The sequence below is a fragment of the Rhinoderma darwinii genome, chromosome 1, assembly GCF_050947455.1.
Source record: "Rhinoderma darwinii isolate aRhiDar2 chromosome 1, aRhiDar2.hap1, whole genome shotgun sequence".
Classification (NCBI taxonomy): Eukaryota; Metazoa; Chordata; class Amphibia; order Anura; family Rhinodermatidae; genus Rhinoderma; species Rhinoderma darwinii.
In genome coordinates this window covers 411,818,857-411,837,064 of record NC_134687.1, presented here as the reverse complement: position 1 = coordinate 411,837,064, position 18,208 = coordinate 411,818,857, and positions in this window count along the sequence as shown.

Here is an 18,208-nt window from a genome sequence, read left to right as displayed (position 1 = left end):
GTTTTTCTTCAAATCTACTGAGAGCAAATTATATATGTGATTAGAGATGAGCGAACCGGGACAACTGAACCCGGTTTCGGTCCGAACATCGGGAAAAGTTTGGTTCGCAGCGAATCCGAACTTCACCGGGTTCGGCCGAACCCGTTTTGACTGAACCCGGTTACATTTTGGCGCCTGCCACATGTTAGATGTAAAATGGAGGATTTCACAATATCACCTGACATCAGGCTACCCCATAATGCCTTGCAAACGGCTCTCCCAGCCAATCGGGAGGCAGCATAGGGGCGGGCTCAAGCCTGCAATAAAAGTCTGTGCACGGAGCTCAGCGGCCATTTTAGAGACAGGAGCTGTAGGGATAGCATCTCTGTGCAGTAAGGGAAAGTTTAGGAATCTAAAAGGCAGGAATCCAGCAATCGAAGGGGCTCATCCACTACTCACCACTCAGCCAGTGTGTGATAGAAATTCTCATTCATTGCCATTTGACCAAGCCAGTGTGTGAATACGCTTTTAGACGGGGCTCATCCCCGGCCGTTAACATAACAAATAACAATCCAACTTGCAATACAGGCAGCCTTTGTAGTACTACTACAACGCCCAGCATTCCCTGAGTGCACCGCGGCGTGGTTGATAGAAATTCTCATTCATTGCCATTTGCCAAGCCAGTGTGTGAATACGCTTTTAGAAGGGGCTCATCCCCCGCCGTCAACATAACAAATAACAATCCAACTTGCAATACAGGCAGCCTTTGTAGTACTACTACAACGCCCAGCATTCCCTGAGTGCACCACGGCGTGGCTGATAGAAATTCTCATTCATTGCCATTTGCCAAGCCAGTGTGTGAATATGCTTTTAGAAGGGGCTCATCCCTGGCCGTCAACATTACAAATAACAATCCAACTTGCAATACAGGCAGCCTTTGTAGTACTACTACAACGTCCAGCATTCCCTGAGTGCACAGCGGCGTGGCTGATAGAAATTCTCATTCACTGCCATTTGCCAAGCCAGTGTGTGAATACGCTTTTAGAAGGGGCTAATCCCCGGCCGTCAACATAACAAATAACAATCCAACTTGCAATACAGGCAGCCTTTGTAGTACTACTACAATGCCCAGCATTCCCTGAGTGTACCGCAGCGTGGCTGATAGAAATTCTCATTCATTGCCATTTGCCAAGCCAGTGTGTGAATACGCTTTTAGAAGGGGCTCATCCCCGGCCGTCAACATAACAAATAACAATCCAACTTGCAATACAGGCAGCCTTTGTAGTACTACTACAACGCACAGCATTCCCTGAGTGCACCGCGGCGTGGTTGATAGAAATTCTCATTCATTGCCATTTGCCAAGCCAGTGTGTGAATACGCTTTTAGAAGGGGCTCATCCCCGGCCGTTAACATAACAAATAACAATCCAACTTGCAATACAGGCAGCCTTTGTAGTACTACTACAACGCCCAGCATTCCCTGAGTGCACCGCGGCGTGACTGATAGAAATTCTCATTCATTGCCATTTGCCAAGCCAGTGTGTGAATACGCTTTTAGAAGGGGCTCATCCACGGCCGTCAACATAACAAATAACAATCCAACTTGCAATACAGGCAGCCTTTGTAGTACTACTACAACGCCCAGCATTCCCTGAGTGCACCGCGGCGTGGCTGATAGAAATTCTCATTCATTGCCATTTGCCAAGCCAGTGTGTGAATACGCTTTTAGAAGGGGCTCATCCCCGGCCGTCAACATAACAAATAACAATCCAACTTGCAATACAGGCAGCCTTTGTAGTACTACTACAACGCCCAGCATTCCCTGAGTGCTCCGCGGCGTGGCTGATAGAAATTTTCATTCATTGCCATTTGCCAAGCCAGTGTGTGAATACGCTTTTAGAAGGGGCTCATCCCCCGGGTTTTGATTCAACTTGCTGCACTCCAGCAGTGAAATGTCTGGTAAAAAAAAGGTTGTGAAAGGACGGGGTAGAGGAAAAAACACCCATGCCGTGTCCTCTTCCAGTGCAAATGTTGGATCTGTTGGTGCCAGACCCAGTACCAGCATTTGTGGCACAAGACATGTGCCCAGTTCCACTAGTAGCAGCAGCCATGTGCCTGCTGGTAGTAGTAGCAGTATCAGCAAGCGAGACTTGCCCATCTCCTCCGGTGGGCGGGTTACTTTAGACAATACGGCCATTGTGGACTGGTTGGCTGGCTCGCGGTCATCTCAGCAGGAAGACTCTGATGATCTGGCATCAAGCCAGGTTTCGTTGGATTCCAGATCCTCTACAGTTCCTTGGCACAGTGACAGTAGTAATATGGTTATTTCTAGCGTTTCCATTCCATCATTTATATCTTCACTCCCCCTTCCTAGCGGGAAGCCATCTTTCCTGAGAGTCCTAAGAGACATCTCCTCGGCTGCGAAGGAAGATACTGAACAACATAGTGATGATGATTTGTTTTCCGCGAGTCAGCCAACGGAGTGTGTTGCGGCGGTGGTGGAGGTGGAAGCGGTGTCCGAGATGCATAGCTGTGGTAGTGGGGGTGCTGGTGGTGGTAGCCGTGGTGGCAGACGCAGTAATGAGGGGGGGCATGGAGCCCGCCATGATGTCACATCACATTCACAACACAGTGACAGAAGTGGCGGGGATGATGAGGAGGGCTATGATGATGATGTTGTTTTAGACAGGACGTGGGAACCAGGTGACGAGGTGATGGAGGAGGAGGAGGGTAGTAGTGGTGGCACTGGCAGTGATAAACAGCCAAGCCGAGGTAGGGGCAGAAGTCAATCTGCAAAACGTTGCAGCGGTAGGGTCAGCTCAGGAGCCGGTGACGGCGACACTGATGCTGGTGTAGGCTCCCGAAAAAAGCCTGCCAGACAAGGGGCAAGCTCGGGTGGTGGTGGTCTTTACGGTACTCTGCCGTGTGGCAATTTTTCTGTACCTTCCCGGTGGATGAAAACATGGCACAGTGCCGTATCTGCAAGCAGAAAGTAAGGTGTGGGCAGGGCAGCAATGTAGGAACTACCGCTCTACGTAAACACATGGAGCGGCATCACAATGCCATGTGGGACAATCGACATGCCCCACCATCATGTACATCTAATGAAGACCCCTCTGTCGCTGCTGCTGCTCCGAGTCCCTGTCATCTAAGTAGTAGCCAGGCCTTATCCACCATGTCGTTGTCATCATCATCATCACTGTCATCTAGTGCTCCTCCTACGTCTCGTCAGTTATGCATTATGGAATCGTTGTCCAATAAGCAACAATATATACCCAGTCATCCACTTGTCGTGCGGCTTAATTCACACCTGGCTAAGTTGTTGGTGGTGCAGTCGCTGCCGTACCACCTGGTCGACTCCGCCGGCTTCAAACAATTGATGGCGTGCGCTCAGCCTAGGTGGCGAATACCTAGCCACCATTACTTCTCCAAAACAGCTGTCCCTGCCTTGCACAAGCACGTGGAGGAAAAGGTGGGCCAGTCCTTGCAATTATCCGTGTGCAGCAAGGTACATGCCACCGTCGACACGTGGAGCAACAACTATGGGCAGGGACAGTACATGTCTTTCACGGCCCACTGGGTCAATATTTTACAGTCCGATGCACCACCGCAGCAATGCCAGGCATTACCACCTCCACGCTTGTATCTTTCTGGTTCAACTCCGGACACCAGGCACCTACCATCCTCCTCCTACTACTCCTCCTCCTCCTCCTTGCCCTCCTCAATGGAGGTCTTCCCGTCCCCGACAGGACACAGCGTATCTTCCACTCCTCCTCCCTCCTCTTTTCATAGGTGCAAGGTGAAGCGCCACAACGCTGTCTTACACCTGCTGAGCCTGGGCGAGAAAAGCCACACAGGGCAGGAGCTGCTGCTGTGCATCAAGGAGGAAATCGCACGCTGGCTGTCTCCTCTGAAACTCACACTGGGCAATGTTGTCTCTGATAACGGGAAGAACGTTGTGGCTGCACTGCGTCTAGGTCACCTGACACACGCTCCTTGCATGGCACATGTGATCAATCTGGTCATAACACGCTTCTTAGAGTCATATTTTGGTTTGAAGGGTGTGCTGGCCATGTCCAGGAGGGTTTGCGTTCGCTTTAGACGTTCGTACGCCCTCCTGGACTTGCAGCGTCAAAACAATCTCCCAGAACACAGCCTGATTTGCGATGTTTCAACACGCTGGAATTCCACCCTGCACATGTTGGACCATCTGTACGAACAGCGGAAAGCCGTGAATGATTTCCTGATGCAGCAGACGGGCAGCGTTTGGAGCAAGTGTAATTTCGAGCTCAGGCACTGGCAGCTGGTTAGAGACGCATGTCGCGTTTTGAGGCCCTTTGAAGAGGCCACACGATTTGTGAGCCGTGACGCTAGCGGAATGAACGATGTTATGCTGCTGATATTCATTATGGAGCAAACGCTCACAGCGATGATTCAGCAAAGGATGGAGGAAGGATCACATCTGGCTATGGATGTTGAGGAGGATGAGGAGGATGAGGATGAGGAAACAGGACCTGAAGAGGAGCTGGATTTGGAGATGGAATCACAGGAAGGGATAGGGGACGAGGTTTCTGTTAGTTATCACCGTGTCCCATCCATTTTCCTATAGCCATACATGTTGGCGTAACTTTGACACTAACTTTGCTTTAAAGACAGCTCAAAAGTACTTGAATACACTCATGGGTGACCTAAGAGTGTTATACAGGGCTTCTAGGGCTTTTAAACAGTGTTATACACAATTTTTAGGGGCTTTCTTGTATTACAGGTTCGGTCAGAACTAGTTCGGTCCGAATCAAACTTTTTCATGAAATTCGGCGAACCAGCTGAACCGAACTTTTCATAAGTTCGCTCATCTCTAATTATTAACTTATATAAATATATGAATGGCACATACAAAAAATATGGTGAAATCCTGTTCCATGTAAAACCCCCTCAAAAAACAAGGGGGCGCACCCTCCGTCTGGAGAAAAAAAGGTTCAATCTGCTTTTCCGACAAGCCTTCTTTACTGTGAGAACTGTTTATCTATCGAATAGCCGACCGCAGAAGCTGGTCACAGTAGCTACAGTAGATGGCGTTAAAAAAGGCTTAGATAATTTCCTAGAATGAAAAAATATTAGCTCCTATGTCAATGTGTAGAAATTTTTCCCTTCCCTTTTCCCATCCCTTGGTTGAACTTGATAGACATGTGTCTTTTTTCAACCGTACTAAGGCCTCATGCACACGAACGTATTTTTGTCCTCCCGTAAATACTGGCGTAAATACGGGTCCTTGGTCACACGTATTTGACCCGTATTGCACCAGTATTTACGGACCCATGCCCGTAAATACGGGTCCGGTGTCACCAGTATTCCACCCGTATTTACGTGCTCGTTTTCTCTGCAAAATTGCACTGCACTAATGAGGCAGCCCCTTCCCTCTATAAGTGCAGGATAAAGAGAAGGGACAGCCCTTTCCGCAGTAAAAGAAATCCATACTTACCTACTTACCCGGCCGTTGTCTTGGTGACGCGTCCCTCTTTCGACATGCAGCCTGACCTCCCTGGATGACGCGGCAGTCCATGTGACCGCTGCAGCCTGTGATTGGCTGCAGAGGTCACATGGGCTGAAACGTCATCCCAGGAGGCCAGATGGAGGAAGAAGCAGGAAGTTCTGGGTAAGTATGAACGTCTTATTTTTTTTACAGGTTGATCTATATTGTGATCGGTAGTCACTGTCTCGGGTGCTGAAAGAGTTACTGCCGATCGTTTAACTCTTTCAGCATCCTGGACAGTGACTATCCCTTGACGTCGCCTAGCAGCGCTCCCGTAATTACGGGTGCACAAACGTAGCCACCCGTAATTACGGGAGCCCCATAGACTACTATGAGCCTGCCCGTGCCGTTATTACGGCCTGAAATAGGGCATGTTTTATATTTTTCAACGGCACGGGCACCTTCCCGTAAGCAAACGGGAAGGTACCCGTGGCTAATTGAAGTCTATGGGCCCGTAACTGCGGCCCGTAATTACAGCCCGTAATTACGGGCATTTTTACGTTCGTGTGCACGAGGCCTAACTATGTAACTATGTAACCATATAACGCATATATGGATACCACACATATACCTTTTATCATGACACTCATCCTACCACCACCATTCCCTGATGCACAGATATATATGTAACTGCCTTTCCCTAGATGTTGTCTCTGCAATAGATGACTTAGTTTGTTCTTCTGCTCACTCTTTCCAATTACCAATTTGTTATTACTATGTGGTATTTGATTGAATACTTTGTAGATGTTCACGAACTATGTTATTATGTATTTACTTCTTGTGACATTCTTATGTTATGTATGGAGAACCTAATGTATATCAATTTTGATTGTATAATTTTTCATTGCCTGAAGAAGATCAACAAGACCGAAAAGTTACAAGACCGGAACTTTGCACTTGTATGAGAAGAATTCAAAAAAAGAGATAAATCCTGGCTACAAGCGATCTACTGCACTGTTAGGTATTGATTTTTTTTTTCTGACAAAGCAGAAAAAGAGCAGCTCTGAAGCACAAACTGTTCCGCCAATCGAGTGATATACTGCACAGTTTTAATGTATATTTTATTGTCTGAGTGGAGACATGCTTAAAGGGGTTGTGCCATCAATAGAAATGGCAATATATAAATTCAATAGACATTTTAGAGTAATGTTGTTAAGTATTGTTATTAAAAAAACTATATATTTGTAGAAAAATTTCAATTTTCTGCTTGTAATAGCGCCCCGCTGGTGTTCAAATGAATAGGCCTCTGCACGTCATTCTAGTAAAGCCCTGTTAGACGTGCAGCTTCTGCTCTTATCTGTGTAACAAACAGAGAGAAAGAAAGTCCAACATGGGCAGTAAGTGTAGTGTCCATGGCCACCGACCATCTGGTGTACTTACCCATCGGCGGCCACAGCCATGGATCTTCGAGTGCCTTCCGAGCAGATGCCACCACTCACTTCTGCTCTGGTTCACTGTGTCCCGTAGGGTGCCTGTGCATGCTCGTGCCCAGCCTTGAATGGAATCATCATTATCAACTGCCCATGATTCCCTGGAGTGTAAAAAGGGCCCTGCCCTTCTGATCCTTGCCTGAGCATTGTTAGTTTATCCCATGTCAGTCTTGCAAATGGTCCCTTAGTGTTATCTCGTTCCTGTTGTTACCCGTGCCCTGTTACCTGTGTCCTGTATCCCGTGCTGTGTTCTTGTTCCTGAGCCTGTTAGTGTTGGAGTCGTGTCCTACTGCATCTGCTGTCGTCTGCTACGTCTGGCGCAACCTGCTTTCCGTTAGATATTTGAGGAACCTGGGAGAGTCTCTTCTGCTGCTGCATCCCTGCTGACCCTACACCAGGGAGATCTCTCAAGTATGCCATTCAGTTTCGTACCCTGGCTGCTGAATTAACTTGGAACAATGAGGCATTGGTGGCCACATTCTGGCAGGGACTGTCTGATGGGATTAAAGACGAGATGGCCGCTCGCGATCTGCCACCTATCCTGGACGATCTCATCCTACTAGCCACCCGGGTTGACATGAGGATCCGGGAGCGTTCCCAAAAAGTTCTCTGGGAGAGAGGATTTTCTAGGCGGGATTCTACTTTCCAGCAATCCCTACAATCCTCCTCAGTCGTCCTACCAGAGGATTCTATGCAGATGAACCTAGTCAAATTGTCTACCCAGGAGAGACAACGCAGACGCACTTCTGGACTTTGTCGGTATTGCGGCCTCGGAGGCCATATTGTGCGTTTGTGCCCCCAGAGAAACCCCAGTGCCTAGGATTGGTTGGAGAGACAACCCTAGATGGAACGGTACAAAATAAAGCATTCTGTTCCAAGTTGAATATTCCTGTGACCATAGTACCCAGTGAGAAGTCGCATCGGGATTCTGCCTATCTAGACTCCGGGTCCGCGGCAAACTTCATCCAAAAGGAGCTAGTGGATCATCTCCAGTTACCCACAGTTTCCCTGGAGACATCTTTGGCTGTAGCCTCGGTGAATGGACTGCCTCTGCCCGATCCGATCGTATCTAAGACCAAGCCGCTGAAGCTCCAAGTTGGAGTCCTTCATTCTAAACTAATTTCATTTCTTGTTTTGCCCAAAGCCATCAATCCTGTTCTGCTGGGCCTGTCTTCGCTTCGACTGCATACCCCAGTCCTGGACTGGAGTTCCGGAGAGGTTCTCCAATGGGGCTCCAAGTGCTTCGATCGCTGTCTGTTGCAGATCCATCCTGTCCAGCCTCCTCTGCCTCAGTCATTGGCGCGACTACCCCCCCATTTCGCTCAGTTTGCAGATATCTTCAGTAAGAGGGAGGCTGAGACACTGCCTCCACATCGGACTTATGACAGCCCCATTGAACTGGTTCCAAATGCCTCTCTCCCCCGTGGACATGTATATCCTCTGTCCTTGCCAGATACTCTATCCATGTTGGCTTATATCAAGGAGAATTTGGAGAGGGGTTTCATACAAAAGTCTTCCTCCCCGGCTAGGGCCGGGTTCTACTTCATTAAAAAGAAAGACGGATCTCTTCGACCCTGCTAAAGGGCGCAGCTCACCCAATCCTGATCTACACCGACCACAAGAACCTCACCTATCTCCAGTGTGTTCAACAACTAAATCCCTGCAAGCCAGGTGGTCGCTGTTCTTCACCCGTTTCCAATTTGTGCTCCACTACCATCCCGCTGACAAGAATGTGAGGGCCGATGCCCTGTCCAGGTCATTTGAGATGGATGACACGGGGGAGTCTCTTCAAAGTTTCATAGACCCGCATTGTAACTGCCAATCCTTTGCAGGTTAGAAACATCCCTCCAGGGAGGACTTTGGTTCGGTTGGCAGACAGAAGAAGAATTCTCAGCTGGCGACACAGCTCTAAACTGGATGGGCACGCTGGTTTTCGCAAGACCCGAGACCTGTTTGCTCATCAAATCTGGTGGCCCACGCTACCCAAAGATGTTGTGGACTTTGTCTCTTCCTGCACGGTGTGTGCTTCTATCAAGGTTACTCACTCCAAGCCTGCCGGCCTGCTCCAACCTCTGCCTGTACCCAATGCCTCCTGGCAGCACATTGTGATGGACTTTGTCACAGACCTTCCTCCCTCAGAAGGATGCAACACTGTCTGGGTGGTGGTGTGGTAGACCACCGGTTTTCGAAGATGGCACATTTTATCCCGCTGGCCGGCCTACCTTCTGCTCCCCGACTGGCGAGTCTCTTCATTCAGCACATCTTCCACTTGCATGGCTTGCTCCTTCACATTGTGTCTGACCGGGGGGGTTCAATTTACCTCTAAATTCTGGAGAGCCCTCTGTAAGCTCCTGGATGTGATATTGGACTTTTCCTCAGCCTATCACCCCCAGTCTAATGGGCAAGTCAAGGGGATTAACCAGATCATGGAGAATTGTCTCCGCCACTTCATCTCCTTGCAGCATGATAACTGGTACAGCTTCTACCACAAACTCCTCCCATCCCGCCGACGCCTTTCTCTCCAGTGATGCCAGCACATGCGTTCGTCCTGTTCCGCGTTGACCACTAGGGTGTGCGTGAGAGCTCAGTCCAGCCTTAAAGAGCCAGAGTGCACACATGTGTGAGATTGAGCTGATTGCTCCCAGATCACCCTGGACTATAAGAAGGGCCCTGTCCCTTCCTGCATTGCCTGAGTGTTGTTTGTACCTACCCGTGTCTGTCTTTGCAAATGGTCCCCTTAGTGTTTTTCAGTTCCAGTGTTCCCGTTCCTGCTACCTGTATCCTGTATCCCATGCTACCATGTTCCTGTGCTGTACAGTGTTGGAGTCGTTTTGTGTCTCCTACTACACCCTCTGTGTTTCATTGTACCTGTTATCTGCCTGCTGTTAGAGTTCCATCCGAGCCTAAACCATCGCTACTGTCTGAATTGCCACAGGTACCTTATACAAACTGTAGACATTGACTTTGTACCCTGTTTGGCCAGCTGCTATACCGCTACGGCGGTACGGCCCAGTGGGTCCACACACCCGTCGTGACACTCGTATAACAACTGCACGAGTGAGTCCACCACTTCCACACTAGTCTACATTGTGTACAGTCAACATCCTAGAGTCCCTCTTCCTGTGTCGACTACTACTCAGGTACACGCTGCTGACTCTGCATTTGGGGACTCTCTGCAAATCTGGCAACAGACCCGGTCCTCTATTTTGCTGGCAGTCGATCGCATGAAGCAAAAAGCGGATAGAAAAAGAAGAGAGCCGCCTCAGTATCTTCCAGGTACCAAAGTCTGGCTGTCCCCTTCCAGTTCTGCAGTTGCTCTCAGCGGTTCATCTGATGTGTTTGAGGTGAGGGAGATCCTGGACTGCAAAAGGGTAGGAGGAAGGCCTTTCTATTTGGTAGACTGGAGAGGGTTTGGTCCTGAGGAGAGGTCCTGAGAGCCGGAAGAGAACCTCAGTGCCCCTGCTCTCATTAAGAAGTTCCTCTCTCGCTCTGGCCCCAAGAAGAAGGGAGATACGGTAGCATCCATGGCCGCGGACCGTCTGGTCTACTCACCCCCTGGCGGCCGCAGCCATGGATCTGTGAGCGCTGGCTCTCATCTCCTGTAGGGTGTGCACGCTGGCCCTTTAAGGCAGGGCAGGAGCGTGCGCGCGCACCCTACGGGACACAGCAAACCGGTGCGGAGGTGAGCGCTGGCATCTCCTGGGAAGGAGATGCTAGCCAGCGCTCACAGATCCATGGCTGCGGCCGCCGGTCAGTGAGTAGACACGACAGTCCTCGGCCTAGTGGGTCCACATACAAATGAAATTATCACTATCAACTGCCCATGATTCCCTGGTCTATAAAAAGGGCCCTGCCCTTCTGATCCTTGCCTGAACATTGTTAGTTTATCCCATGTCAGTCTTGCAAATGGTCCCTTAGTGTTATCCCATTCCTGTTGTTACCCGTGCACTGTTACCTGTATCCTGTTTCCCGTGCTGTGTTCTTGTTCCTGAGCCTGTTATTGTTGGAGTCGTGTCCTACTGCATCTGCTGTCGCCTGCCACGTCCAGTGTCATTTGCCACGTCCAGTGTCATCTGCCACGTCCAGTGGCATCTTCCACGTTCAGTGGCATCTTCCACGTCCAGTGTGATACACCACGTCTGGCGCAACCAGCTGAACCTGCTGTCATCCGACACGTCTGGCATAATATTCTGCACCCACCTCCATCCGTGCCAAAGCCTCAGCCACTGTCTGGACTATTCAGGTACCCTAGTGCGGGACTTTCTATTGCTGGGGTGCTCTGTTCTTTGGCCAGCTGCCTTCCTGTAGGCAGTGCGGCCAAATGGGTCAACATACCCACAGACCGTGACAGTAAGGCTCTGTTCACATTTGCGTCAGGACTCCGATCATGGGTTCCGTCGAAGCTTTCTGTCAGGGGAACCCATGAACAGAGCCCTGACTGAAACAAACGGAAATCATAGGTTTCCGTTTGTATCCCCATTGATTTCAATGGTGACGAAACCGGTGCCAATGGTTTCCGTTTGTAAACGTTGTGTAAGGGTTCTTTCATTTTCACAAATTAATAGCGCAGTCGACTACGGTATTGATTCTTTCAAAATGACGGAACCCTTAAACAACGGTGACAAACGGAAACCATTAGCAAAGTTTCCATCACCATTGAGATCAATGGTGATGCAAACGTCAGCTAAGGTTTCCGTTTGCCTTTCTGTTGAGGGGTTCCCCCGATGGAAAGCTCAGACGTAACCCCTCAACGGAAAGCAACGCTGATGTGAACACAGCCCAAGGCTTTGTTCACATATGCGTTGGGACTCCGTTCATGGGTTCCGTCGGACCTTTCCGTCAGGGGAACCCATGAACGTAACCCAAACTGAAACAGTCGGAAACCATAGTTTTCCATTTATATCACCATTGATTTCAATGGTGGCAGATCCGGTGCAAATGCTTTCCATTTGTCACCGTTGTGTAGGGTTTCCGTTGTTTTCACGGAATCAATACCGTAGTCGACTGAGCTATTCATTCCGTCAAAACAACGGAACCCTTACACAACGGGGACAAACGGAAACCATTTGCACCAGATCTGTCACCATTGAAATCAATGTTGATGCAAACACAATGGTATGGTTTCTGTTTGTTTCAGTTTGGATTTCATTATGGGTTCCCCTGTCGGTAAGGTCCGATGGAACCCATGAACGGAGTCCCAACACAGATGTGAACGAAGTATTAGGCATATTTCTAGCCTTAAAGATATGCCTCTTTTTTAACTGTATTCTACGGTGTCTGACATTCAGACATTCTATAGAATGACGTGCAGAGACCTATACATTTGAACACCAGGGGGTGCTATTACAAGCAGATAATTACCATGTTACTGTGTGGAAACATTTTTTTTTAATAACATTGCTTTGCAAAGTTACTCTATATTGTATATTAAATGTATATATTGCCATTTTTATTGTTGGCACAACCCCTATAAATATCTGAGAAATTCCTTTTATTTATTCATAGTTATTTAAAGAACACTCCGAGCTTAAAGCCATTTTCTTTTAAACAGCACACAATTATTGACACTTATTATTTATCACCTATCAACAGGATAGGTAATAAATAGCTAATTGGTGGGGGTCCGCCCTTTGGGACTCCCATCGATCATGAGAATAGGATTACCTTGCCGTCACTGGGAGCCCCATAGAAATGGAGTGGAAGTGTGCATGCTCGACCCCCACTCCATTCATTGCTATTGGCTGCCGAGCAGTATCTTTAACATTAGGACCCCCTTGTGTTTTATGTATCAGTAATCAGTTTCTGTTTATACTTTATTATTTTATATGGTGAGCGACCACAAGATTGACTGATCAGCAACTCCTGCATTTATTGGGCGGCTCAGATAACGGCATTTGGTTTTCCCAGAGGTCTCCCGACAGGTTTGGAAAGGGACCCATAACCTAGCCACCATAGAGCGGGCTAGAAGAGTTTTGAATGTTCCTGTGTCCAATCAAGTACGTAGTGCAGGTAGAGTTGTATCGCATGTTTGAAGGCGATAACACCAATGTTTTGTTGCAGGCCGGCGTTCATCTGAACTCGGTTGGCCTCAATATATTTATATCAGGCCTTCAGGATGGAAAAGAGAAAGTGTTCTTCTTAAAGAGTGAAGGCAGAAGTTCTGCGAAGGTTTATGCATCGCCCTCGATGTCGGTTATTTAATGCTCAGCACTATGTTCCATTACAGTTAAAAGGAAACATGTCCACTGCATTGCAGTGTCTGGGCATACTCGTGGACAGCTAGGCAAGTGTCTCTACAGTTTTGTATTATTTAGATGTTTTAATATATACAGTACATCTATAATAAAGCTGTGGCCTTCCACTTAACCAACAAGAATGTATGGGTCTTTTAATATAATAATAATCGAGGTAATCTTATGTACAGAACTCCTCTACCTCTCCTCTTATTTAAATAGGTTCTTCCCGGCAGTCATATTTATTTACCAAAACACTAACAAATCTCGGTAGAAACAAGAAGAAAGCTTTACTGTTGTGAGGAAGCCCTTAAAAAGAGGCTCAGTTAAATAGGTATGCTGGGTATCTGTCATGTGACATGATAGGAAATACTGAGGTGGGGTCTGTTTTATATGTCACATCTCCTCTTCACAGTCCCTCAGACTCCTGATGATACAACTTGCACTACACAAAATACAACATGATGTGGACTAACAGCGGAACTGTCCTTCCAGGCCTCTTACTACTTACTCTTGTTATAGGTGAGGATGATTTTTATTACTATTCAGTAATGTTGTCAGAGTTTGGTAAAACATTTACTGCTAAATACAAAGTCATATATATTTTAGAATTAGCACAAAGTTATAGTGATATAATAAAAAAAAAATATTCATATTTTTTATTACATTTTCAGATGTGCAGTCAGATCCTCAGGTGTCTCAGGATCCTGATCTTCACGCTACAGAAGACCAAGATATCACCCTGAAATGTACTCACAAAATATCAAATTATGATCGCCTGATCTGGTACAAGCAAATCCCTGGACACGGACTAGAGATCTGCGCTCATGGCTATATACAAACCACTAACCTGAACTCCAGATACTCAATGACTGTAGAGAAAAGTTCTCTCACTACCCAGCTTCATATAAAGAGTGCGAAGGGAGAAGACACAGCTGTGTATTACTGTGCAGTGAGTGACACAGTGACACTGACACCCTGCAGCTCTGTACAAGAATCAAGCGGTGAAATATAAGTAATATTAAGTAACAAGAATGTGCATTTAAATTGAGCGACATTTATTTATTTAATATAAATGTACAACTAAGTTTCTAGCTAAGTTTAGTGCTTTTGATCCACTATACATTTATGGCAATGGCACTATATACACTACCGTTCAAAAGTTTGGGGTCACCCAGACAATTTTGTGTTTTCCATGAAAACTCACACTTATATTTATCAAATGAGTTGCAAAATGACTAGAAAATATAGTCAAGACATTGACAAGGTTAGAAATAATGATTTTTATTTCAAATAATAATTTTCTCCTTCAAACTTTGCTTTCGTCAAAGAATGCTCCATTTGCAGCATTGCAGACGTTTGGCATTCTAGCTGTTAATTTGCTGAGGTAATCGGGAGAAATTTCACCCCATGCTTCCAGAAGCCCCTCCCACAAGTTGGATTGGCTTGATGGGCACTTCTTGCGTACCATACGGTCAAGCTGCTCCCACAACAGCTCTATGGGGTTGAGATCTGGTGACTGCGCTGGCCACTCCATTACAGATAGAATACCAGTTGCCTGCTTGTTCCCTAAATAGTTCTTGCAAAATTTGGAGGTGCGCTTTGGGTCATTGTCCTGTTGTAGGATGAAATTGGCTCCAATCAAGCGCTGTCCACAGGGTATGGCATGGCGTTGCAAAATGGAGTGATAGCCTTCCTTATTCAAAATCCCTTTTACCTTGTACAAATCTCGCACTTTACCAGCACCAAAGCAACCCCAGACCATCACATTACCTCCATCATGCTTGACAGATGGCGTCAGGCACTCTTCCAGCATCTTTTCAGTTGTTCTGCGTCTCACAAATGTTCTTCTGTGTGATCCAAACACCTCAAACTTCGATTCGTCTGTCCATAACACTTTTTTCCAATCTTCCTCTGTCCAATGTCTGTGTGCTTTTGCCCATATTAATCTTTTCCTTTTATTAGCCAGTCTCAGATATGGCTTTTTCTTTGCCACACTGCCCTGAAGGCCAGCATCCCTGAGTCGCCTCTTCACTGTAGACGTTGACACTGGCGTTTTGCAGGTACTATTTAATGAAGCTGCCAGTTGAGGACCTGTGAGGCATCTATTTCTCAAACTAGAGACTTTAATGTACTTGTCTTGTTGCTCAGTTGTGCAGCGGGGCCTACCACTTCTCTTTCTACTCTGGTTAGAGCCTGTTTGTGCTGTCCTCTGAAGGGAGTAGTGCACACTGTTGTAGGAAATCTTCAGTTTCTTGGCAATTTCTCACATGGAATAGCCTTCATTTCTAAGAACAGGAATAGACTGTCGAGTTTCACATGAAAGCTCTCTTTTTCTAGCCATTTTGAGAGTTTAATCTAACCCACAAATGTAATGCTCCAGATTCTCAACTAGCTCAAAGGAAGGTCAGTTTTATAGCTCCTCTAAACAGCAAAACTGTTTACAGCGGTGCTAACATAATTGCACAAGGGTTTTCAAGTGTTTTCTAATAATCCATTAGCCTTCTAACACAGTTAGCAAACACAATGTACCATTAGAACACTGGAGTGATGGTTGCTGGAAATGGCCCTCTATACACCTATGTAGATATTGCATTAAAAAACAGACGTTTGCAGCTAGAATAGTCATTTAGCACATTAACAATGTATAGATTGTATTTCTGATTAATTTAATCTTATCTTCATTGAAAAAAACTGTGCTTTTCTTGCAAAAATAAGGAAATTTCTAAGTGACCCTAAACTTTTGAACGGTAGTGTATATGGGGGCACAAAGTGCCTTTTTACTGCCACTGTGAGTTTCCCCGAAAAGGGGCCTACTAATTCCGTGTCGCCCAAGGGCCCACATAAACCTGGAGCCAGCCCTGTACCAATTGCCGCAAACCCTTTTGTTCCTAGGTGTGCCATCCCTGGTGGTATAACAACCCCTGACACATCTCCAGCTTCCCCCGTTGTTGTTACGTTAGGAGATAAACAGACACCAGCATAATTTCCACCGGAGAATTTTGAAGTCTGGATAATTTCCTTGATATTGCTCCCACTCCAGAGGAGAGCATAAATCTGTTGGCTGCTATGACAAACCGTATCCGTATCCTTAAGATGAACCCGCAAAAATGCATCTGCATCATTGTAGCGACCAGGTCAGTAAAGAGTCATATAGTCTGAGTACAAGAACTTATTTTCAGGTAATCTACACAGAATCGTAGAGACCAATCTATCTTTTGTACCAGCACTATGGGAGCAGCCCGCTGGCTGGTAGTTTCTTTGATAGCAAGTAGAAAATATACAAGAAAAATTGGTCCGCTCACCACTCATTTGAGGTAAGGATGCCACATTCCACGACTGATCAGTGCACGGGCAGGAGACCTACGTCGGGAGTAGGTAGAAATCCAAGGAACAAAGTTAGAGCTCCAGCACACAATATGATATGCAAAAATATAAATATTTGAGTCAAAATTAAAACAAGAAATTAAAAAATTCCGAGGAGAGAACACATACGGGTTTCGATCTTTTCAGTTCTTAATCATAGCTATGGCGTTCTCTCCCTGGGATTTTTTAATTTCTTTGTTTTAATTTTGACTCAAATAACAGTTTTGTGTTTTTGCTTATCAAATCATGTGCTGGACCTCTAACTTTGTTCATTGAGTTTCTTTGATAACTCCTTCCTCCAACATCTTGTTCCTATAGCACTCCCAAATGGGTGCCGCATCTCTGATGTCAATAGAATGCTCAAAGGCTATGTACACCTTTGAGGGCTTTTTTTTTTAAAGAAATAAATTAGTCAGTGTGTTTCGTGTAACTTTGTAATTAGTCTTTATTAAAAGATCGTTTTACTTTTGGAGATACAGCTGTTCTGCATTCTCTATACAGAACAGGTGTATTTAGTTTTACACTGAATTCGTCAGTCCCACAGACCTGACGGGTTCAGTGTCGATGGGTCCTGCTAGTCTCTGACACGCAGAATCCACCTGTTATGCATCACATCTAAGCTATGATCTTTACAGGTGGATTCTGAGTGTCACAGACACGCAGGACCCACCGACACTGAACCTGTCAGATCCGTGGGACTGACAGATTCAGTGTAAAGCGAATGATACAGCTATTCTGTGTAGAGAATACAGAAATGCTGTGTCTCCAAAAGTAATTTTTTTTTTAAATAAAGTCTAATTACAAGTTAAACACACTGACTAATCTTTTTTTTTTTTTTTTAATTGCCCTCAAAAGTGTATATAGCCTTTAATACAAGGAGTGCATCCTCACTCTTCCTCATGCTGGGCATATCGACCCAACAGTTCTCTAAGTTCTGACTCACACTTAATGGGTAAGTTAAGTCCTTAGATTCCTGCCACAACTATTCCAGATGTGTGCATCTCACGTCATCATCCTTTAAAGTGGGGAATTTAAATCATTCGGAGGAAAAGTTTGGCTGCACCACTTCACGGTTCTGCACTACGTATACTTCTGCTGGTTGTCGTCCCTAGTAATAGTCAGTAGGTCACTTTCCACATTTGCGATCTGAACCTGCACAATTTAAATGTGCAACTTACATTAAATATGGGCGACAGACCATGCCCCCCCCCCAATCCCTGGTCATAAAATGGTTCCACCAGTACTGTGGCTCCAGTAAGCCTCATGGCTAAAGGAAAGGAAATCTCCTTATAACCCGGGACCTCCAGGGAACTTTTGGTCAAGAATCAAATGAGCCCTACCCTTTAAGAGGTGACCTCCCATTCTCATTCCAACTGAGACTGTCGCTGTAGTTAGGGGCGGACCCGTGAAGTGGATGTCGGGCACTTTACTTTGCCCTCAGCTTGTGGAATAAGTGGCTGTCCAACTCCCTTAACATGTTCATTCAAAGAGTGTGGTTAAGCCCATTGTGAGTTGGGCCTGATACCACTATAACCCTCCATTTAGGCAAAAAATAATCTTATAATTCAATACCCAACTGCACGACTCCTAGGACCGGAATGGGCAAATTTTTTGCGGCAGTTAAAATCCCATCAGGTGACTCCATCTGGACCTTGGCCTTGTACCAACAA